This window comes from Malaclemys terrapin, chromosome 5 (assembly GCF_027887155.1).
Source record: "Malaclemys terrapin pileata isolate rMalTer1 chromosome 5, rMalTer1.hap1, whole genome shotgun sequence".
In the NCBI taxonomy this organism is placed as follows: domain Eukaryota; kingdom Metazoa; phylum Chordata; order Testudines; family Emydidae; genus Malaclemys; species Malaclemys terrapin.
The window spans coordinates 28,445,122-28,470,959 of record NC_071509.1 but is presented as its reverse complement, the minus strand read 5'-3'; positions in this window follow the sequence as shown (position 1 = coordinate 28,470,959).

Sequence of the window (25,838 nt, the reverse complement as noted above, 5' to 3'; positions counted from 1 at the left end):
TGTGTGCACGTGCAAACAACTGCATTTGTAAATGTAATTTAGGTAAAGGTATATATAAGGCTCTTCTTCACGCACAAGAACCAATTTGTGCACACACATGCAGATTTCTGTCATGTGATCCTAAAAATGATGCATGCCCTTTCTCCAAGTTTTTGTTTGTGTTTTAATTCAATTTGGTCTTTAGTCTCTCTATGCATCAGCTCCCCATCTGTAAAATGGGGATAATAGCATTTCCAACCTCACACTGTGTGATGACGATACATTAATATTTGTGAGGTTCTCAGATACTGCAGTTATGGGGGGCATAAATAGCTACATAGCCATTAAAAAACTTTTATATTTCTTTAAAGGGCTTATGGGAAAGCTTATTACTGCCTGTTGTGTATATGTACCAACTCAAAACTTCTAGAAAAGAAACTTGTGTTGCTAGCTTTTTTCCAAATTTGAGCTAAAAAGCCCAGTTCAGCTCCCAGTAATTCTGCTGTAAATCAGAAAAACAACTATTGTCAATGCTATTACTCCAGATCTACACCACTATACTTGAGAATATACTTCAGCTCAATAGGGCCAAATCCTGTGTTTGCTTCCATCTCTTAATGCAAGCGAGTTGCACAAGATGTAAGTCATAGCAAAATTTGACTGCTGGTATTTGAAATATACTATCATTGTACAATATATTAACTCAACCAAAGACCAGATGTGCATACTGCAATATATCCACAGCCCACGAAAACCACCTCACCTGCTAGGCCTCAGCCTCCTGCCAGTTCAGGATTGTTTCCTCACAGCACATTTTATAGTGCCTTGCCCAGTCTAATTTAAACATTTTCAAATGATTTGGCAGTAGGGTCCCTTGGGAGACTGCTCCATACTCTGATAGATATTTCTGTCATGAACTTTTGCTCATAATTTAGCCTAAATTTTAATTATTTTAAATCCCTCCCATTACTCTTAACTTATACATCCTTGTACCTTCCTGAATCATTTTTCTGCCTCTTTGGTGTTGACAGCTCTGAAATATTTGCAGAGTTACATCCCCATCCTTTGGTTGCCAGTTAGGAAACACAGACACACAATATATATATGTTGATCTTTTATTAAGGAAGATTTGGAGTTAAATATTATACATATAATTCCCAAATCATCCTTGCTAATAGACCAGTCACTTCCAGTACCATCATGCTTTTTGTTTCTGACCTCCTTCCTACCTGTACCTACAGCCTTCTGGTTTGCAGGTGCTCAGTGATGATCCCAATGACACATTAGCAGAACCACATTCTGGAATTAAAACACACCATAGAAGAGACAAACAAAGAAACCTTAAGCTTGAGCAAGCAGAGCAAAAAGTTTCAAAACATTGCAAGCTTTATTTTACAAAAAAAAACACACCACTTCACAGCACTGGAGACAAGAAACTGACACTAACATGGAAATTATTATTATTCAGGGCCAGAGTTCCCTTCAGCAGCATTAAGAATTTATTACAAAAATGAAATTGTGGAGAAATCTGGTTACTGAAGAACTGAGCTATTGAGAGGGAGTAAATTAACAGTATCCAAACACAACTGGAATATAATTTTATCAACACGCAGGGAAAGCAGTTAATCAGATAAGTTTGGGATGATATAACTAAAGCCCCCAGTCCCAAATGTTTGAGGCAACATACTGACATAAGTGACTAATTGCTGGTAATAGGTCTATACATGTCAGTAAAGTTACTCACTTGTCTCAGTATTAAAAAGTAAAGATGGACTAAAGCCACTAGATCCATGGCCAGATTGATCCCTGTGCAAATGCAAGCATAAGGGCACAGAAGAGACAGGTTGTGCCTCCCATGTTGAGTAACAACCAGGAGGCTGTTTGCACCCTTGCTTCAATAAATTCTTTAGGGCTTTTTGGGGGGGGCATAAAATCACTGGGGTGCTGGTCTGCCTGTCCACGATCCCTTCCAACCCCATCATCTCTAGCCTGCCACCACCATCTGTGTTTTTGTCTGCACCCTGGAATGCCCCCTATGTTGGAGGTGATTGCAAGGAAAAGATTATCTTTTTAAAAAGGGTTTAAAATTAATGTGTGCCTTTGCTTAAACTCACTCTTTTAGAAATAGTTTATTAAACAGAATCAGGGGGAGGGAAAAGATTGCAAGACAGGAACAAACAAAATCCTTTAAAAACCTAGGATGCAAGTAAAAGGAAACCAACAACATTTTTTTTTTTTTTTGAAATCTCATGATTTTCAACCAATCTCATTTTTGTTTTTATTTTATTTTATTTTGGGACACTTGGGGTTGGCAATGCTGAAAAATCAGAGACATTCAGAAGCAAAGTAAGCTTATAGCACAGCTCCCACTTCTCTGCCTAGCTTGGGGTGGGGAGCAGCGTTAGCTCACAGCTACTCCCCCTCCTTGGATGGTGCAGTGTGAGCTCCTCCACACCATCTTAAGGTACCGTAACCAGTGGTGAGATCAGAATCAGACACAGAGGGAGAGAAGGAAAGTGTGTATAAAGGGAGGGGAGAAAGGCAGAGGGATTGGGAGAATGATGCATAAATTGGACTAAATTTAATAACCCTTGTGGGCTTCGATTTTACAGGACGCAGCTGGGCTGCCCCAGGGAGAGAAAGGGCAAAAGGGGCAGTTTGCCACTGGTGCCCTGTTTGACAGGGACCCCAAACCAAGTGGTGTTGTGATCTGGTGTAAATCTATAGAGTGCGGTAATCCCATGCACTAGGTCGCAATGCCAGGAACAAGAAGTCAGATCCAGCTCTGTGGTCACAGGAACCACTGCTGCAGCGTGAGTGTAGGGCGGGCTTGCTCCCCAAAAGCCCCCTCCCCCAGCATCTCCCCTCTCCCCTCAGTAGTACTATTTTTGGATGTGGGGGGACCTCAGTTTCAGATATTGCCCTGCGGGCCCCCCCCCCCCCCAAAAAAAAACTTCTGTGCAGCCCTGGGAGTGAGATGAACAAAGAACTCTGAGAATCCTCTTGTCAAGCCATGGTTCTTTAACTCCAGTAACCTTTCACCTAAAATTGAACACTTCTTTTCATTTCTTCTGCTGCTTCTGCCAATGCTAGTCTGCATCATGAGGGAAATTGGTGGATTTGCAACCATATTTTATCTGAAGTGCCATTGTGGATAGGTGAGCAATCTCATTCAAGGCTTTGCATACTGATGGATGAAGGAATTACAGCTTCCAAAATACACACAAAGAAAATGCCTCTCTCTCAATCTATAAAAATAACGCTCAATGAAATTTTCATTCCCATATTCTGAAGGTCATATGCTTTTCTCTTATTGATCTGATCCTACAAGAAGTTGTGGAGGAAGAGATTAATCTTGTTGCTATTTTTCTCTAGTTTATAATCTAGCTGACACATTTTGCAGATGTGGAAAGAGGAAAGCCGGGCTCTGTTCCCAAGGTCCAGTGTGTGTGAAGAGGAGAACAGTTATGGGAATGTCATTCAATAGGTCAGAGAGAGTAGGTGAAGAGGAAAGGTGGCAGATCTCTCAGGAGTAATTGTGAAACAGCAGCCAAAAGCAAGCAGCAGTTAGTTTTCATCTACAATCTAGACCCCTCATTGGAAGGATATTAAAGAACTGCAGGAAGAAAAAAAACAAGCAGGGAAAATAACTATGTTGCCAAAGCTCTGGGGTAGGAAAAGCCTTGGGGTGAAACCTGGCCCCATTGAAGTCAATGAGAGTTTTGTCACTGATTTTAATGGAGTCAAGAGTTAGCCCCATGTGTGCAAGTGGTCTCAGAACCATGGGAAATGCTCCTGCTGTTCTTCAGATCCACAACCACTGTATTAGAAGGACCTTCCCCCCGCCAATTCATCATTTAAGCTCCAATCAGTCCATTGGACTGCTCATGTGAGCAAAAACTAGCACAGGTGTAAGTGTTTACCAGTTTGGGGCCCACTTTTGCAGTTCAGCTGAGTCAGAAAAGAGGGCAAATTTGAGGTATTAATATCTTTGAATAAATGGATATTTGAAGGCTAGGTACTAGATTCAGTAATTGGATATTGTGGCAATGTAACCGTCCATTGAACTGGCATTTCATTACCTGAGCTGGGGGAAAGCCATACATATTTTTATGAAAGTTCATGTTAAAATATTTCTCATTTTGTAACAAGCCTTTTCATGGTGCAACAATTTTGTTTTTCCATGATATTTCAGCACCACAGCCATTTTCACACTGGAGATGTTTGACACTATTTCCTCTAGAAGGCGGCTGAAACAGTGTAGAGTCTCTGCACTGGGTCCCACATTGAGTACAGTCTAGTTTTGTCTCCTTATGTTCAAACTCTTCAATGGGATCAGTCCTATAACTATCCATCCCACAGTAGCTACATTCAGACTGAAGAAAATCAACCACTAGGGGGAGATGCATGAATGAAGAGGACAGACCTATGCTAAATAACTCATTCCCACAAGAGATTAAGACCATGGATAATTACCACTTTACATGCAAAACCCATCTCTTTGACTTTGCTTTCCTTCTATTTCTTCCCAGACAGACACAAGTAAACAAAAACTCCTATAAACTAGGAGTCAAAGTATTTCTCCTACAGGCTGGGAAGGAAGAAAGAGATTGTTATTATTTCTATTTTTCAATACTTAATGAGGCACTCAGATAATACAAGATTGGGGACAATTAAAGTAACAGACACTTTCTTTTGTGAGACTGGGAAAAGTGACACATTGCATAGAGTTACGATTAACATTTCAGGAGGTGCACCTCTTGAACAGAGTCTTGATCCCTCTTTATTATGGCCAAATGCTTCTCTAAATAGACTGAGTGTGAACTGAAGCATGAATGACTTTCCCCTTCTTTTCTCAACAACACTTTTTGCCATATTTCCCTGTCCTTCCTGGCACACACCGTCAACTGCTCATAAAATGATCAAGCCCACTTTAAAATGTTGTTCATGCTTATTACTTTTTCCAGTGCTTCAATCTTGCCAGTGCTTTTCCCTGGAAAACGAAAAACACTTCTGAAAACAGATCATTTTAAACAATGCACTCTTGGTGAGTTCCTTCCTCCCTCTCCCCCCACATACTTGTTCTTGGTCCTATTTTTGCCAAATTTAAACCTGCTAATTCTTCACAAGGAACAAATAATTGAACCATCTTTTCCTCATGCTTTGTTTCTGCTCTAGCAAAGAAAAAAAAATCTAATTATATGTTCAAGAAAACTACTTTCAACCTTTATTAAGTTTGAAAATCTTAAATTCCAAAAGGCAAAGCAAATAAAAATCCAGTGCCAGTTCTAAAGCTAGGAGTCTCTCAAAATGGTTCAAGTAGAGCTAGGCAATCCAAAGAAGTATTACTGTGGATAAGGGAATCCTCCGAAGGATTAGGTTTAAGAAAATAACAAAAAGGAAACAGAAAATATGAACTTTGGGTCACCTCTGATTCTCTCATATGTTAACTCCAGCAGATGCCCTTACAAATTTCACTTTTGGTTTTATACGTTTTTAAGGGTAACTACTGTGGCTGCATTATCAAATGTGTATTGGCTTTTTACTTTAATTAGCCTTTATTCTTAAGCTTCTTAAGAGGACATTACCAAAAAAAACCAAAAAATGGAGAATGAAGAAAACGGGAAATGATTATAAAAGTACTTAATATCCTTTTATTTATAGTGCAATGTAAAGGTGTATAGGCAGAGCTTAAATTCAGCCAGAGCTCTCCAGAGCAGTGCTCAGGTAAATATTTTCAAACCTGCAGGGTTTGAAATTTAAGCCCTGCCTATAGGGCGAGGAGCTGTATATGTGCAAAGTAAGAAACAGTCCCTGATATAATCTGAATAGACAAAAAGGACAATATTTGGGAGACAATCAGTAGCATTTCCATTTTACAGATGGAATACTAAGTCACAAAGAGACAGAGTTGCCAAAAGGTTACAGAGGAAATGAGGGTAGAGGCAGGACTTGAATACAGATTTCCTGAGTTCCATTACAGTGCCTGAACCAGAAGACCATTTTCCCTCCCTGGCACAGCCCTTATAAGGAGTCCCAAAGTCTGCTTAACAAAATTCTTCTAGCCTTGATTATAGACAGCTATACATATATAGGAAAACGTTAGTACTGCAGTTTGCTATAGCTCACTGTACACAGTATGCATTTCTTGAATTAAACGGAAGATTTACTTGTAATCAGAATGCACAAAAAGGTCTGTATTTCATTTAACAGATGTGTAGAATTAAATTACAAGAAAGTTAACAGTCCGTAAGGCTGACTTTTAATTAAATGATGCGCATTAATATCTTCCTCTGTGAATGTAAATACAAACTTGCATACCACACTAAATCTCTCTGCAGCATCCAATCTTACAGCTATCCTCTATGGCCTAAAAAAGGAGTATCATAAATATACAGGTTACTTCTATTATCTGTAATATACTGACATTCCAACCCAATGAAACTGTAGGTGCTGTTTTCACACTGTATTACTTCAAACCTTGAAATTACATTATAGCCTGCCCTGTTCCAAGATGCTTGCCTGCAGCATTCTATAAGCTTGCTGTCATATCCATTTAGTTATGGATGATACTTGGTTTTTAGTCTCGAGGTCAAAATTTACTATATGTATATATATGGATAGAGAATTATAGAGCTACTTTGGCACACTGCTAATATTGTATGATTTTCCTTATGCTGAAAAGGGTACTGCTCTCTGAATTACAGATAACATGGATCCAAAGTTTATACAGTCATTTGCTTAAACAAATAATTGAATAGGAAACTTTAATAGATTGGGGATTGATAATGAGGCAAGTAAAGTTTGAGCTTCCAAGTTCAGGGTGTTAGAATCTTGACTCCAGACCATTTCTAATATTGGGATACAGATCCTTCGCTGCTGGCTGGCAGATTCAAGTAGAGCCTAGGATAGTAATGATTAAGGACAACATTTTAAAATGTAAGCAGTGATTTTAGATTCGCTCAAGTTTTGGTTGCCCAAAAGGGGTCTTATTTTCAGAAAGTATTGAGTACCCGCGCTCTGAAAATCAGGCACCTTCAAGATGTCTTAAGTTAGGCACCCAAAAAAACTAGACACTTAAAAACGCTGCCCAATTTGAAAGATGGAGTGGAAGGCATGCTTATAAAATTTGCAGATGACACCAAACTGGGAGGGATTGCAAGCACTTTGGAGGACAGGATTACAATGCAAAGTGATCTGGAGAATTGGTTTGAAATCAATAAGGTGAAATTCAATAAAGACAAGTGCAAAATACTACACTTGGGAAGGAAAAATCAAATCTACAAGTACAAAATGGGAAATAACTGGGTAGGCAGCAATGCTTCAGAAAAAATTCTGGGGGTTATAGTGGATCACAAATTGAATATGAGTCAACTGGGATGCTGTGGCAAAAAAGGCAAATGTCATTCTGGGGGTTATTAACACAAGTGATGTACATAAAACAGGAGAAGTAATTGTTCTACTCTTCTTGGCACCAGAGTATTGTGTCCAGTTTTAGGCACCATTCTTTGGAAAGATGTGGACACATTCAGAGACTCCAGAAGAGAGTACACCAGAAGCAGGAAGCCTGCCAATCAATCAATCAGTGGAGCCACTGGACAAACAAGGTGCCAAAGGAGCACTCAAGGAAGATAAGGCCATTGAAGAGAATCTATATGCATTCTTTGCATTGGTCTTCACTGCAGAGGATGTGAGGGAGATTCCCCCACCTGAACCATTCTTTCTGGGTGACAAATCTGAGGAACTCTCCCAGACAAATCTGAGGAACTCTCATTTGAGGTGGTTTTGGAACAAATTGATTAAACAAACAGTAATAAGTCACCAGGACCAGATGGTGTTCACCCAAGAGTTCTGAAAGAACTCAAATATGATATTGCAGAACAACTATGAGATGTAACCTATCACTTAAATCAGCTTCTGTACCAGATGACTGGAGGATAGCTAATATACTGACAACAATTTTTTTTAAAGGCTGCAGAGGTGATCCCAGCAATTACAGTAAGCCTAATTTCAGTACCAGGCAAATTGGTTGAAACTATAGTAAAGAATAGAATTATCAGATATACCGATGAATGCAATTTGTTGGATAAGAGTTAACATGGCTTCTGTAAAGGTAAAACATGCCTCACCAATCTATTAGAGTTCTTTGAGGGGTCAACAAACATGTAGACAAGGGGGATCCAGTTGGCAGAGTGTATTTGGACTTTTAGAAAGCATTTGACAAGGTCCCTCACCAAAGACTGTTAAGCAAAGTAAACTGTCACTGGATAAGACGCTAGCAGTTACTCCTGGATCAGTAACTGCTTAAGAGACAGGAAGCAAAGGATAAGAATAAATGGTCAGTTTTCAGTATGGAGACCAGTGCAGTTCAACCTATTCATAAATTATCTGCAAAAAGGGGCAAACAGTGAGGCAGCACATTTTTCAGATGAGAAAAAAATTACTCGGGTTAGTTAAGTCCAAAGCAGACTGCGAGGAGTTACAAAGGGATCTCACATAACTGGGTGACTGGGCAACAAAATGGAAGATGAAATTCAATGTTGATAAATGAAAAGTAATGCACATTGGAAAACATAATTAACCCCAACTATAATTACAAGATGATGGGGTCTAAATTAGCTGTTACCACTTCTTCTGGTTACGTTATCTAGAGTTCATGTAAAGAATCACCTGTCTCTAAGAGGAAAAAATGGACTTGTTTTCCCAGACCTGGGAAATGCTGCAAGACACTTTTACAACATAAAAAATGCTGTATGGTCCTTATCTTATTCTAGATCCAGATCTCAAACTAGATATTCCCTTCCTCCCTCTCCATGCCTCCCTCTCTTCTCTCATTCTCTCCTTTCTAGATCCTGTGCCACTTCTTAATCTTTATCTTTGAAATAGGAGGTGTTGCATCATGTGAGTGCTTTGGTTTTCAGCTGAAAAGTTTCATTTTTTTCCCACCAAAAAAAATTCATGGAAAGCAGATACTTTTAAAGACATTTTGTTGTATCAAACCCTCAATTTTCAACCAATAAACAGCTTTGATGGAAAAATTATGATGCTCCCTAATCCCAAGCTAATAAACCTAGCAGAGAGTGAGTGGGACCAATACGGAAACCAAGAGAAAGTGTATGGTAAGTGAGATGTATATCGCTGTGATTCTGAAAATTACTTTGTCTTAGATCTGACAAAAAGAAACAGGATGATTGCACTCTGGAGATGGGGTCAGAATTTTGGGGGGAAGACAGCAAAATGTTCTGAGTCTTTTTGATCATGAAATGGCATATAGCCTAGCAATTAAATGTAATAAATGTTGACAAGGCAAGAGACCCAGATGGATAGCATCCCATCATTATGAAGGAAGTGGCAGGGGAAGTAGAAAAGCCTTTGGCAAATATCATGGGCAGCTCATCACAGACAGTGGAAGTACCAGAGGGGTGTCCGTGGCTAATATAGTTCAAAGGTTTAACAAAGGATCAGGGGATATGATATGAAACAATATAACCTTTACAAATGTATTATTTAGCAAAGGACAGTTAATGCCTCTTACTCAGAAAAGAGCATAACTGAGCCACCTGCCCTGACTTCTGTAAGTGCAGTATAATAAGTGAACTGCTAGGCAAAGATGATAAAGGACAAAAAAATGTGGATAACATGAAAACTTTTGTGTAAGAGGTTAATTTATAAAATTATTCAAATGTGGTAGAAATACTGTAATGCAGGAGTGGGGAAAACTTTTTTTTGTCACAGGCCATTGACCCACAGAAAAAATTAATCACAGGCCATTCACTTGCCAGGGCGGAGGCTCGGGGCTTCCCCCTGCATCAGGGTGAGCCCCAGACCCATGGGGTCAGGGGTCGCAGAGGCAGTGGCACTGGAACAATTTTTACAGTGCGGGTGCTGAAAGCCAGTGGTCCCCAAACTTTTTATCTGGAATCCTCCTTACCCCTGTCCATGCCCCATTTCCCCAGAGCTGGGGCAAAGACTGGGCCATGGCTCTGGGAGTGGGGGGGCAGGACACAGACAAGGGTAAGGGGGCTGAGGGTGGGAGCAGAGCCACGGGTGTGGGACCCCGTGCACAACCTGGGGGTGCTGCATCACCCCCCACACACACACCTCTACTTCCCATGCCTCTGCGCAGAGGCTCAGGGTTCCCCCCCACAGTGGGATGAGACAGCGCTCGCGGCTCCAGCCCTGCAGGGGGGCCACGGGCCGGATGAAATAAAGCAAGGGGCCGGATCTGGCCCACAGGTTCCCCACCACTGTTGTAACAAATTAAAAACTGGCAGAGGAGGAAGAAACAGAGGTTATCAATAAAAAGAAATAGTTTATTGTGCAGACATGCAGATGGTTATAATACTCACTCTCTATAATTCTTAAGCTTGTACTGATTTAGAGTGCATGGGAATTAAAAAACAGGCTTTTAAGATGACATAAAACTGAATAGGGCAGAATATCATCACAAAGAGTAAACACATTCAAAATTATTGAAGATGTAGATTTTGGGATGAATAAGGAGGTTTCAGTAATTCAGTGCCAAAAAAAAAAAATGAACTAATGAGACCAGAGATATTTACAGAATTGTGAAACATAATCAAACTCTGAGCATAATACAGAGTTCAGACTTTGGAAGAGATCTGAGAATGGACACCTATTAACAGTCATTGTCCTCACTCAATGTCAAGTTAGTATATTATCCTTACTATTGTACAAGATCAATACTAAAGGAGAATATGGTTTATTACCCTGCTAATAACAAACATTACAAGTGAACTCGTTCTTCATTATTTTGTATAGACCATCTCACCAGCATCGCAAACAATCCATGTTGTCAGTCACAAAGAATGATTTGAATTAGGACTGTCGATTAATCGCAGTTAACTCATATGATTAACTCAAAAAAATTAATCGTGATTAACAGCAGTTTTAATCGCACTGTTAAACAATTGAATACCAATTGAAATTTATTAAATATTTTGGATGTTTTTCATATATATTGTATTGTGTAGTAATTGAAATCAAAGTGTATATTTTTGATTATAAATATTTGCACTGTAAAAAGACAAAATACATAGTATTTTTAAATTCACCTCATACAAGTACTGTGGTGCTATCTCTTTGTCATGAAAGTGCAACTTACAAATGTAGATTTTTTTGGTTACACAGCTGCACTCAAAACCAAAACAATGTAAAACTTCAGAGCCTAAAAGTCCACTCAGTCATACTTCTCCTTCAGCCAATTGCTAAGGCAATTTACATTTACAGGAGATAATGCTACCCTCTCCTTTTTTACAATGTCACCAGAAAGTGAGAACAGGCATTTGGCATGGCACTTTTGTAGTTGGCATTGCAGGGTATTTACACACCAAATATGCTAAACATTCGTATGCCCCTTCATGCTTCGGACACAATTCCAGAGGACATGCTTCCATGCTGATGATGCTCATTAAAAAAATAATGCGTTAATTACATTTGTGACTGAACTCTGTGGGGGAGAATTGTATGTCCCCTGCTCTGTTTTACCCACATTCTGCCATATATTTCATGTTATAGCAGTCTCAGATGATGACCCAGCACATGTTGTTCATTTTAAGAACACATTCATTGCAGATTTGACAAAGAGCAGCACTCCAATGCAGAAACTCCATAACCCAAACCACCAAAAAAGAAAATCAACCATCTGCTTGTGGCATCTGACTTAGATGATGAAAATGAACATGTGTCGGGCCGCACTGCTTTGTTATCGAGCAGACCCTGTCATCAGCATGGCCGTGTGGACGATTGTCCCCTGGAATGGTGGTTGAAACTTGATGGGACATATGAATCTTTACTGCATCTGGATATTTACGTGAGATATTTACGATGCTGACTACAACAATGCCATGAGAATGCCCGTTTTCACTTTCAGGTTACATTGTAAAAAAGTAGACAGCATTATCTCCTACAAATGTAAAAAACCTTGTTTCTCTGAGTGATTGGCTGAACAAGAAGTAGGACTGAATGGACTTGCAGGCTTTAAAATTTTACATGGTTTTATTATTAATGCAGTTTTTTTGTACATAATTCTACATTTGTAAGTTCAACTTTCATGATAAAGAGATTGCACTACAGTACTTTTACAAGGTGAATTGAAAAATAGTATTTCTTTTATCTTTTTACGGTGTAAACACTTGTAATCAAAAATAAATATAAAGCGAGCACTGTACACTTTGTATTCTGTATTACAATTGAAATAAATATATTTGAAAATGTAGAAAACATCAAAAAATATTTAAACAAATGGTATTCTATTATTTTTTAACAGTGTGATTAATCGCAATTACTTTTTTTAATTGCTTGACAGCCCTTATTTAAATGGCACTAAATCCTTTTGGCAGTTCCAGAGGAAATCCACTTAGGCATGAACTCTCTTTCCAACATTTTTTTTTTAATTTCCAAAAGTAAAAGAAAAGATAATAAAATAAGCATGAAGATCCAAAGAACCCAGGCTATTTCTTAAGTTGGTTAGGCCTAGTTCCAAAATTGTTTTGCCTCCATTTCTTAAGGGTATATCATGCATTCAATCTAGCGTCTTGCAAGTTAAAATGACTCATAGTTAAACATGTCTATAATGCAGCATAATTGAAATCTAAACCTTTATGGATATAGTTACAACATGCTTGAACTGATTCTCTACTATCTTGAACGTAATGTAAACATTTAAGCTTTGCAAAGGGAATGCCAGGTGGATGTAAAATGCTACCAAAGCCAGAATAATAATGGTTTACAACCATTTTCAATGGATATAAATGACCACACAAGGTCCAGGGCAATGAAGAATCAGGCCTGTTAACTTGACATAGTTAAAACAAGGAGTGTGTATTCTAAGGTGACTTCTTATAATTTGATTCCACCAAGAATCATTTGTATGTGTTGGATAAAGGTATGTAAGTGTATTAAAGCTTTGGATCCTAGAGTATCATTTGGAAGGTGACAGAGTGTTGGATCATTGGGATTAATAATAGTTATGCATAGGAAATCCCAAGCATCTGCTAATGAGAGCAATTTATACACACACTTACTCAGCTCATAAAGTAAGCAGCAACCATCCAAGCAAAGGCAACCGGCTTATTCCTTGCTTTGTGATGGCCCATTGAATAATATGGGGTTCCATGGCATGGGAATCCGGGCAGACTTTGGCTTGAGGATTGTGATTGATGGAGAATTTTTGAGCTATTCAACTAGACAAGGACAGCATGCTGCAGATAAGAGATTATCCTGGTAGTGTACTAGCGTAGTTAGATTGGATGCATATAATTGTGTCTTGGGAAATCACAAATTGGAGCTACATGTAACAACTGATAGGTAACAACTGAGATATTGTATTAGTGTCGCCACTTTCCCTCTTAAACATCCTGGTTCAAGAACTGAAGCCTGGACCTACTATTAGATATGGGTTGTGAATTCTGATAGCTCCCCATTAAAGAAAAATGTTTCTGTCATGATAAACGTTATCACAGCTTAAAAGTCTCCAGTAGCTAGGGGCCTTTCTCCAAAAAGTGCAGATTATTAAGGGATGGCTCTTATCCAACAAGTCTCCAGTGTTTGAAATGATTTGCTCATTATGAATAAAATTACTGAGTGAACATTGAACAAGTCCAGACAATTTGGGAGGAGCATCCATTTACCCCTGCTTGTTTCAGTAAGTATTTTATTATCAGGAAGCCAACTTCTTTGCAGACTTTATACTGTTTTTTCCCCATAGGGATAGCTTGAGTAATTGATGAAGATTTACAAAAATAAAAACACATTCCTAGCAATGTTACTTACTACCTAACTGTAAGGCCAGCCCCATGCTTATTGTAACTCATAACAACAGTGAAGCTCATTTATGGTACTGAGTTTTATCCTGCTAAATTGGAATTGAATAATTTTGGAAATATCTATCCGGTATAGATAACAGGCGATAAAATACCTGTCTCTCTCTTTTTTTCTATTTCAAGTTTGTGACATCACTAACTAGTCCCCAATAGATCTCCTACCACATGAGGAAGAAGGCATGTGCCAAATAGTTGAGTGGTCACCATAGTGCATGGAAATCCAGGTGCAAATTGGTGTGTGGCCTAATGGCTAGAACACTGGAGTGGGAGGCAGGTGAGCTGGGTTCTGTTGCTGGCTTTCCCACTAGCTTGCTGGGAGACATTGGGGAAGTCACGTCACCTCTTGGTGCCTCAGTTTCCTCATCTGTAATGATCCTGACCTCTTTTGTAAAGTGTTTTGAAATCTACAGCTGAAAAGCACTATAGACGTGCTAGGTCTGATTATTATTATTCTATGGATGGACTAGAGTATTTGTCTCAGCATTGGAGCAAATTCTTTCAACCTATAACAAATCCTCTGTGAATAATAAAAACAAGGATCCAACATGATAAATTAAACCATAATAAAAAACTGATAATACATATTGAACTCAAGGACAAGGGTTTTGGTGCTTTTTCTTAAGCATTTAAGTTTATCACATTTCAACCATTAGCTTGGAGTCTGTCAGGTGAAAAACAAGAGAGAAATATATTGTCTCAAGCAAGCCAGCCAGCCCTCATTGTGCCCCACTCCCTGTGACTGCCTGTAGGAGGAGAGGTTGAGAAGTTCCCCAGATCACCAACATGGGGGCAGACTGGAGCATCTGAGGCAGGCAGCAGGACAAGCAGGTCATGAGAGAGCAATGCCCCCCCCACACACACACACACACTTGATCAAAGCCAATGTAAGCCAATGGGAGGCACTGTAGCCTAGTGGATAGCAGGCTTGATGGGAACTCATGAGACCTGGAGTTGGATTCCCAGCTCTGCCGCTGGGTGACATTGAGCAAGGCATTTGGCCTCTCTGTGCCTCAGTTTCCCCATTCGCAAATTTGGGATGGGGCTACTGAGCAACTTCTTAAAGCACTTTGAGATCAACTGAGGAAAAGAGTAGTTTATATTATTAATTAATTATTAACATCATCTGAAACCTTCATTTCATACACAGGTTTGGAGGCTCCTCCTGATTGACAGTTTCTCTGCTTCCAGCTGCCAGGAAATCGTGACACCTCTCAAAGTACTCCACCCAGGCTCACTCCCATATGAACCGTCCAACTCTCTGCCAGGTCCCTTCTCCTGCAGCTCAGTGGGAGAAAGGATTACACATGTTTTGAAGATAAGCCTCAAACATTTAACATTGCCTGAAAATAAGCGCACAATTCATTGAGCAACATATAATTTTCATAAAGTGTTCTTTTTCTGAAAGTCACATCATCAGACCTCCCCTAGTCATAAAATGCTTTCCTACCTGTATACATAAAAATCCAGACAGTGTTGGCGATACAACTCAAATTTAAAATGCAGCATCCATTTTATCATTAAAAAGATGACATACTTCCAGAACGATAGTGGGAGCAGGAATGGGGTTGAGAATTAAAGCAAAGCATGATTTAACATAGATTATACTCATATGGGAGAATCGTCTCTGTCCTTGATCTTTCGCATTTTGATTTACATGCATTATGATTAACTGTAAGCTAATGAATTATTAACTGTTTTGCAAATTAATTTTATCCTAAACTATGGAAGCCTTAATTATATCTTTCACTTATCTTTCAGGAACAGATTTTGTCTGGGCCTGCTCAGTTGCACCGTGAGATGGAACAGTGCATCTCTTCTCATCTCTATGCAAGGGCCAGTCACAGTGTATCACTGCATATGGCACTTAAAGGGATGGGGAGGAATGAGAACAGGCCCTGTCTCTCCCCTTTTCCTAGCTAGCCTCTGTTGTGCTCTCCATAGGAATCCTCAAGAGGCTGATTTGTGTTCAGGGGGTCCTACTGTGATGCGTTTTCCCCCTCCCCCCCAATTCTCTGCACATGAGAATGGGCTGTAGCTTTCAAACACAATCTAGCCCCCAGTATCTGAAAGCTTTGTGGACATCTCTGTGATGAAAAGTGCTATCAACTCATTGCTGTATGAAGTACACAAATGGGCTGTACACGGAAAAGGAACGTTTAAATAGGGTGAACGTTTTTCAGCACTGGCAGCATGCTTAGCCCTGGTGGGAGGAGCACCTTGAATCATCCTCAAACATCTTCAATGGCTGATGCACAGACTGACATTGACTAGGTTTGGAATGAGTCACTGCAACTGGGTAGTAGAGGAAACAAATGGAAAATGGATGGGTGGGATTGACCAAAAACAACAGGAAATAGAGGGTTTTATGAAAGAGACTGTTTTAATTAGCAGCTTTTAGAGATGTGAGAGTTGTTCTGAACACAGGCAATTTCTAGGGAAGCTCATTGTATTTAGTTTTGGTGACTTTTATTCAGGAATTTAGTTGCACTTTTAGAACACAGAGAGGCAGTTACTGGCACTTATATACAACTATGAGTAGCATTCCTAGAAGCCATGTGCAGTTATCACTGGGAGATTTGATAACTGCATGCTTGTCTCTTACATGTGTAAATTGCTCAAACAATACAGTGAACACCATTGAATTTGCAGAGTGTTACCATTCAAACCACAGCTGTACAGTGCTTTTAGTCCTATGCACTTTTATAAACATTAGGACCCTACACTGAAACACCTATCGACTTTAACAAGAGCAGAATCAGACTCCTAGGATTGGATGAAATTACCATTTGAGGACCCAATCATTCAATTTTTACTCAGATGGGTAACCCTCATTCAAAGAAGTAATTCCATAAGAAACCATGAGAAAACACCCCGGTAATGGAACTGCATGCATGACTAAGGATTCCCTGCATGAGAAAGATTTAAAGGATAAGGCCTATTATCCCTTTTTGACAACTTTTGGGGTTCTTCCATTATGAGGAGAAATTGATGATAGTTATTGATTTGAATCAATCCTGTTTATGTACAAAGGATGTACAAGTCTTGTTTCCTTGAACACAGATGGAATCAAACAACAGGAGATAGTTTCTTTGCTCATAGTCCTAGCCTCTCTCTTTTAGCTTTTTCTCAGGATCACTCTACTAGTGCTTCTGTCTGGTGTTTCCTTGCTGCCTTCTCTGTCTCCTTCTATGGTGTTTCTCCTCCTTCTCTCACACACGCACTTTCACCTAAAAAAATAGCCAGTGAAGCCCTTCACCCACATATGTCTTGCATCTGCTTTTGTTTTGAGTAATGACATGTGCTTACTTTGGGTGGAGGTTCCTATTGTTTCAGCTACCCAAGTTATATAAAGGAGCTTAATGGCATCTTTTGGATGAAGGGCAGTGGCTTATGCCCAGCCCATAACAGGCCCTTGTTTATTAACTACATATGGAATATTTTCTTACAGGTGTACTGAATTATGAATTCATGAGTGATTCAAAAGAGTTCAAACATTTAGAAATTGACTATGACTTGTTTTTGATATTTCGTTAATTAAAGCTCATGCCAATTCCTAAAAATGTTTAAGTTCATGAACTTCCATGTTTGCAAAAATGTTGCATTTCATGTTTAGAGTCTCTTATGTTTTATGAATGTTAATGAACCTTCATTAAATTTGGTCAGTTAACATTATTAATGAACAATCTACTAATACTTCAATCTGGCTGTATTAAGCAGCATTATGAACTTTTATGAGGGTATTAGCAACAAACAAAGGATGATAAAAGCAATAAAACAGGGAATAGTAAAAAATGACAGAAATAACCTAAAGCTGCCATTTAGTTTGAAAGCTTTTGCGTAATATGTATGCCAGTAACAGTCACTTATCTTCAATTAAACCTTCAACAAGCTCCTTGGCACTATTCAAGTAGGTCCTTGAGGACCTTCCATATCTAGTAGCAAATACAGCTGTGTTAGTTTATCTTTCCAATAACAGAGCCCATCTATGAGGAATAGAAATCACTTGGCATCACCCTAACTGTAAAATACAACTTATAGTCATAGTTCAATATACACTTTTGTTTTGAGAGAATTATTTTCTTTTGTACCATTTTAGGTCTTAGCTTTTCTCTGAAACATTGAATAATAGGTTCTGTTTATAACATTATTCCTCCAGTAGTACTTAATATATGATAATTTGCTGAAGAACAAAGGTAATATTTGCCCTCCTTTTGCCTCCTCCTCGTTAATCACTGGGAATTCTGTCTGTGCAGCACTTATAGGAGTCCATCTTCATCCATCTTAGATGCTTACATGTTCCGCACCATCATAATACCCAACTGCCTCACAATCTGTTAATGTTTTTATCTTCTCAACACTCCTGTGAAGTACTATTATCCCCATTTTACTGGCAAGGCACAGACAAAGTTACTTGGCAAGGTCATATAGGAAGTTTGTAGCAGAGCTGGGATTTGAATCAGTGTTTCCCAAGCTTTACATGGATTACCCAAACCATGGACCATCCTGCCTTGCTAGGTCTAAAATGAATGTATTTAATGGATGTGAGGAACCTGACTCCATGTATTGCTTGCTGAAATTAGAGTCATGTTGAGGAGTTTTACCAAATATCTTCTCTTGTCACAGGGGAAAAAAATAGGCTTTTATGGGGAGTGGGGAGGAAGCAGGGAGGGAATGGCATTGCACTGATGGGATCATTTGAAACATATGAGAAAATACAATTTGTGGAGCGTGCAGCTGGATGAAAAACACCCCCATTGAGTTCTATGGACACATTTTACTGATTGTCAGACCTCTGAATCTGTTTGATCAATAAAGTGCATGTTTTAAACCTCTCCAATCCATTCCATACAGAACGTTTTTAAAATCAGTTTGTTGGTGCTTTCCATAGATAACACAAGTCATGTTCCTTTGTCTAATCCATCCACAAAATTCATTTTCTCAAACTATTCAATCCTTTCTTTGAATGAAACACATTCCATCAAACCAAGCCATCTGCTCTTATGACAGAATGAATTCTGTCTAACGTGATAAGCACTGTATGAAAAAAAGGCACTTAATCTAATGTGTATGTTTAACAAAAGGGAGTATTATTTATTTGGCAGGGCATATTTTATTCTTTATTAACTTTAAAATACTGTGTCTAGTGTAAATGAAAGGATATATTCTAAATAGTTTGGGAGAAAACCACTTTTTAAAAATCTATTTATTTAGGGAGTTTTAACAGGTTTACAAAAACAGAGCAAAGCACTTTAAGCACTTATATTTTGTAAATATACCTTACATGTTAGCAAATTCAGCAGGAAAAATATTAACCAAATTTATCCGTGGTTTGTCTCCATTGATTCACCCCTGGTTTCTCCCATGGATTTTAATACTCTAAGAATAAATTTGGTCCTGTGTCATTTTAAAGGCTGGTTATTTCAGAAGATACTACACAAAGGCTACTATCCCAAGTAGTCTGGTGCTATATTAAGAATTGTTTTAATGCATTGTTCAATATGTCCTTCTTGCAGTCAGAATATTATTGGGAATGAAAATCTTTTCACTCCCCTCCCCACCCCGAAAGATCAGGAAGTAAATTTGGTTCTTTACAGAAAGAGAGAAGATGAAATCTAACCTGAAAGATACACATTAACATTTCTAGAACAGCTGGTCCAGACTTCAGTTGTTGCTGCATGCCCAGAACATTTCATTAGTTAAGACTACTTCTGAAATTGTAATCAACGTGCATACTTGCATAATGTGAATCACTTTCTACAGAAGTTTGTATATATATAGGGAATATGTACTGGTGTAGTTTGTAATTATAAAGGTTTTATCAGCATGACTTTGACAGGGTCCCATTATTCACAAGTGGTGAAGCGTATGTATGCTTTAGAGTTTTAATTTTATTAGGACTAGTTTCTGTATCCTTCTACCTGTAAAACAAGGTGCCTTTGTTACCATGAGTCCAACCATACAGGGCTCACAGGGAGCCTTAAAAGCCTCCAAAATAATCACAAATCATCTTTCCAGATTTAAAAAAATGTTACAGTTTATAAGGTCTGATGCCTGATGCCCTTTCAAAACTAGACAAAAGTAGTAGGTCCCAATACATTTTTTTCCTAGAGAAAAATATATTTAATTCTGCAGGATGTTGGCCTCTGATATTGTGATTTTGTATAATGTCTGTAAAAGCTGTTGCTGATGCAGGACTAAATCTTGCCCATCTTGGGCAAGTCCTGGAGAGCTGGGACAGTGGGAAGGGACACTTGAGGCAGATAAGCAAACATACCTAGAATTCCGAAGGGGAGAACCAAACTCAGGAACCAGAAAAGCTCTCTTGGAGAGGGCAGAGCATGGATGAAAGCTGGTCTTCAATGAGCACAACACATATTACTCCTTTCACTACAGTTTCAGTATACAGCAGAGTCAAAAAGCTCTTAACTGTGCAAGTAAAATAAGTTTGAATTGCTATTAGCTGCAGAAAAATTAATGCGTAATCAATTTTATGTGCTTTTTTCCAATCCTGCAGCCCTTTGGCATGCAAAATTCCTATCGATTTCAAAGGGAATCAGCTGCCTGAAAGGATTGTATCAGCCAGCTCACAATATCCATTATTCTTATCTAGAAGCACTAAAAATAATCCCAATTTTCCAATCCATTCACAGCAGAGAAAGTTTCATTTGGCGTGATAACATCCAAAACAATGCTTGAAGTGAAGTTGGTATGACCTTGGAGGACCTGAATCAGCAATGAAGGAGACTACCAACCCAACACGTTAAGTAGCAATTTCAGACTGTAGCTTCTTTCAAAGCTGCTTTGAAAACATATTTTGAAAGGTTTAGTGTAATACATTGCTTGCAAACATTTCTGATTACCACTTTATTTTTCCAATTAATTCATTGCTTAAGTTAGCCTTTAAGAAGGCAATGCCCATTTATTATGCACTTGGGCAATTGTGTAGCTGGAGAGGCAGTTTCTTCTCTTCATACTTAGCTGACCATTTTTCATTCATGAGGTAATATAGTTTTTTCAAGTCAAGTGAAAAACTGGAAAAACCTCTCTTAATATAATATTAGTCTCTATTAGGCCCTGCTAACACCACAACACTATCATGCTACATCCTGATACAAGCATTTTTGGAAAGAAAAAAAAATCCATTGGTTGTGAGAGTTCACGCTGCAGAATCCTCTTAGATATCCATACCAGACCCTGTTCAGAAACATGAATATGCAAGAGCACAGGTAGAAGTGAGGAAGAAGAAAGGAAGGGGGGGGGGAGATTCCCCCATTTACAGAATCCTAGAAATCAAAGTGGTGGCGATGAAACACATCCCCTTGCCCAAGGATGCCAGACCTTGTGAGAAGTGAAGTTTCCCTACACCTGGGATGGGGAAGAAATATGATAGACTCTGGCTTTTATTCACCTCTATCCACCTCTGACCCCCTTCTCATCCCATCTTCTGGGGCAGTTAGCTACCTCTTTTCTGTCTTTTTTTTTTTTTTTTTTTTTGGGGAAGATGGCTTGCCCAGTCCCCAGAGATCATCTTTAGGATGAAAAGGTAATACTGTGATACCAGGATCAAAGATCAGATACTGAAGTAATATTGAAATGTACTGGCTTTGTGTTGTTGCCCTTAAATAGCTGGCTCATAGAAGATAACTCTAGCACTCTTTGCCTCTCTTTTTTTTTTTTTTTTAAACCTTTATTATCCCTCCTTTGAGGCAGAGGGAGTAAAAAAGGGAGAGTGTTTCCTGCCCACCCCAAAACAAAACAGATTTAAAAAAAAAAGTTACAAAATTATTCAAGGTGTTTCCCTTTGAAACATTTCCACTGAAAAATGAAAAATGTTGACCCACATTATTTTTTGTGAAAATGTGTTCATTTTGGTCAAAAAGACAAAAATAGTTTCAATCAAAATTTTACCAGTTCTAATGATTAGTATTATGATGCACTCAGTCTCAAACCCCCATTGCTGTAGGTGCTGTGCAAATATATGGTAAGAGATAGTACCTGCTCCAAAGACTATTATCTAAGAAACTGGTACTTACTGCTCGTTAGCTATAGTTGGGGTTCTTACACACTTTCAGCATGGATCAGCCTAGTGGTTCTTCTGTGAACCATCTCCTTTGTGTTCAATATCACATGACCACCCCCTCCCATTCATAATTGTACATAATCCTTGTACCAATATCAGCAATTGCTTATGTATTAACAATATTTTAAAATGTATTGAATGTATTGTTAGCTGTCTTTTAATGCAATGCAGTCACTAGAAATAATGCAGATGGGCCCAAACAATGTAAGTAACCAGTCCTCTGCTGACCTCGGTTTAAAAATTTCTAAGCTAAAAGAAGTTCTAATTTAGTTCAAGTAGGAGAGGTATTTTTTTGAACTTGAGGACAAGGGTTCTTGTCTCAACTCCCACTGTGTATGTATGCAATTTATAGAAGTTAGACACTGATACTGCTTCTAACATAGTTGGTGGCAATATTCCCATTGGCTTTAATGAGGTTAGACTGTGCTCTTTGCTGACAGCAGCACATACATTTGTTATAATAGGCATCTCAGATCTGACAAAGACAGACTTACTGAAATGCAAAAGTAGCACCTAAAATTGTTTTATATTGCCCTAAAGCTGAGGGCAACATGCACACACACTTTTCTTTAACCTCTGGGCAATATTTTTACTCCTGATGTTAGAGACAATCAGGATATATTTTCACTAGATTTTTTTTTTTAAGCAATGAAAAGAGAAGTTACAAAAACACAAGATGTTTCCAATTATGTTAACTACTCTGGTGTGTGAGCCTAGTGTGAAAGGTTCCCCAAAGGGCATACAAATCATTAGTGGGAATATTGTTTTCAGTAGATTTTGTTTTCTTTTGATCTCAGAAGTGGAATGAAGCATGAGCACCCTCAGTCTTATGACTTTGGGGGTGATATTTTGAGTCTCATTATTTAGTACTTGGTTGTCACTTTTGTTGAGTAAGCTGAGGTGCTACTTTCTTCTATTTCTGTTGCAGCTGGAAACTGATTAAACAATTTAAAAACCTTCAGAGAATGTATTAATGGTATTTGTGACTAGCATAAAATAGGAGGCTGTATGTAAAGTTTGGCTCTTATTCTTTTCTGTTACAATTTTTTTTCAGTTCCTTTACAAGCTTTCTGTATGTGTAAGAAAATGATTATAGCTTTAGGAAATATGTAGGCAGATTCACCACATGACAAAGCTGGATGTGCGACACTCTCTGTGGATGTGCTTCTGACAAATATGACAATATCCTGGACAAATCTTATTGAATTAAGTTAAATCTTATTGGATTAAGTTTAATTATTTTAGGAGGTCATTGTATTAAATATACAAATATTTACATGGTATCGGGGGATAGTCTAAGGAGGAGATGGACCAATGTGCTTCAAAGGATTTTTTTTAAAAAAAACAATGGCCCAGACAAGATTGAATTTTTAATTGAGTGAGGTTCCTGGGAAATACTTGGAAAGAGGGGAATGCAAATTACGCAGCTCTGTAGCCTTCCCTTTGAAGTTACGCCTTGACGAGAAACCTGCTGTCTGGCATATTATCTATTCATAGTCTCTTCAAAGGCCCAAACTGGATAAAGGAGGGACTCTAATTTATGGGGGAGGCTAGTTGTGGTTAAAAGTGGTTACAAACTGGTGACCAAAGGTCAGAGACATCCGTGGGGTATGGCAAATCAGGGCAAACACTCTGGGCCTCAAACTTTGGGGGGGCCCTGCGGGCAGGCACCATTGCCTGACGCAGCTGGTCCCGGAAGTGACAGATTTGTCACTTCCACCCCAGACCTCTCAGCCCCTAGGGACTGTCCTGCCAAAGGTAAACCTCCTGTGTGGAGTTTAAAGAGCCCTTGTTGGAGTCAGGGGGTGATCTCCGGAAAGCTTATTAGCATACATGTAGGGGCTTTTTAAAATTGTTTTTAGTATGTTTTTTCTGTAATGCTTTCACCTTAAGAATAAATGTGTCTGCGTAGAAAAGCTGTATGATAACTTATAACGGTGGGCAATCACAACTGTTTAGCCTCTCTGAGGAGAGAAGCGAAGCAGGCCTGCTTAGGCAGTCTCCTCTTTGACTGGGGATATCACAGTATAGCGAGGGAACTGTGCAGCCTAGAAATACCCCAGTCAGAAGGGAGAGAAATGCACATCGCCACCCAAGAGAGGTGATGGTTTAGGAGCTGGGAGACTAGACTAGGTGCCTTTCTGGCCCATAGAAGGAGAATACAGGTGTAACTGGTGAATACTGAAACTTCAAAGAGAAAAATATAGAGCAAAGCTGAGCAAAGTGTGGGAATATTTTTCAGCATAATTTCACACCAGAATATCTGCTGTTTTGCATCAGGCAAGTTCATTCCACCCAAATTTTGCTTTACCATGAAATTCTAGAAAATAGCTATTTGGTCATCACAAACATGAAAGAAACATACTTAAATTTTTAAAATACAAAACTATATTTAAGCCAGAAAGGGCCTGTGTGGATATGCCACTTTCCTTAAAACAAACAACTAAGAAAGAATATCAGGAATTAGGAACACTTACCCACTAGAAGAGAAGGAGATGCACCACCTAACAGTCATTTGCAAAATGGCCACATTAGGGAGGCAGCTGCTGTTCTTAGACAAATTTAAAGAGCCATTCCCAGGGCATGCTGGGCGAAAGTTCCTGAGAAGGAAACCCTGTGATGGTGGAGGGTGAGTAGATAATAGGCAATTACAAAGGAAGATGTTGAGTCTGGGGATAAAATGGTTGTTTGTGTGTTACAACCCTTTGTTACAGGCTTTATTTTTTAATTCATATAAATAAACTTGAACTTCAAGTAGTTTTGCTTTTCTTCTGGTGTAGATTTTAAATAGCTCCAGTAAACAATACAACTGAATGATATTTCCTCTCCCCTTCATTTAATTTTAGAGTATCAAAGCAGGTCTCCTTTACATATCATACCTGATTTTTGTTGATTTGTTTGGTTCCTTAACATCTGCTCTCAGGATCTAACTGATATTACCCCATCAATTACTACAAACTTTAATCTGCAATTTAATAAGTATTTACCTGGCTCAACTGGATGTAAAAAGTAGAGCTAGGAATTCTCTGCTGAAATTATTTTCTGATGGAAAATGCCCTTTTAAACAAAAAATCAGAATTTTCTGTGGGAAAATTTCAATTGCCCAGCTGGAAGGCTCTTGTCACTTTCCAGAAAAAATTCATTTTGGGAGAAAGTGAAATACCGTCCTATAAAAAAGAAAATGGTGAGGTTTTTTTTCTTTTCCTTTTTGTCCTGATTTGGGAGAGAAAAAAGGGGATTAGCATTTTATAGCCAGTTCTATTAGAGAGAACCTTCCAAATACAAACAGTGCTGTATTCTTATTTTTTATTACCATAGTTCTGAAGAACCTAGTCATGGACCAGGGCCCTATTGTGCTAGGTGCTGTACAAAAGAAAAAAATTCCCCCTTCCCCCAAACTCTGAGTCTTCAAGTATATATCTGAAGAAACATGTTCGAAGTATAAAATGTGTATTCATCTCAATTGGATGTTAACTCAGGAAAATTTGCATGTATTATGCTTGTCAATTTCAATGAGCAGTTTTGCAAAACTATATGAAATAGGATTATATATATTTTAAAGATTGTACCATTACATTAGGGAAATATTTTTTTGTAGAAGTATCTAGTAAACAACATACTTACTTTGTGAGTAAATTAATCCACACTGGGACTAATGAACAGAATTTGGGTTATGTCACACCAGTTTTCTTGCCACTCAGGGGATGTGAAATTGAAAGGGGGGAAAAAAAATCCCTGTGGTATCCAGAATCCCACTGAGAAAATCTGGGGGTCACTTCACCTCTGATATAATGTGGTAAAACTCCATTTAAATGAAGGGAGTTTATACCAGTGGTGAATACGACTCTTGATTTTCTTATTTCTAGCTGGCAGTTTCCTTTGCTGTGTCTATATTTGTAGGATCAGTTGCAAATTTAAATAAACCAATGATTCAG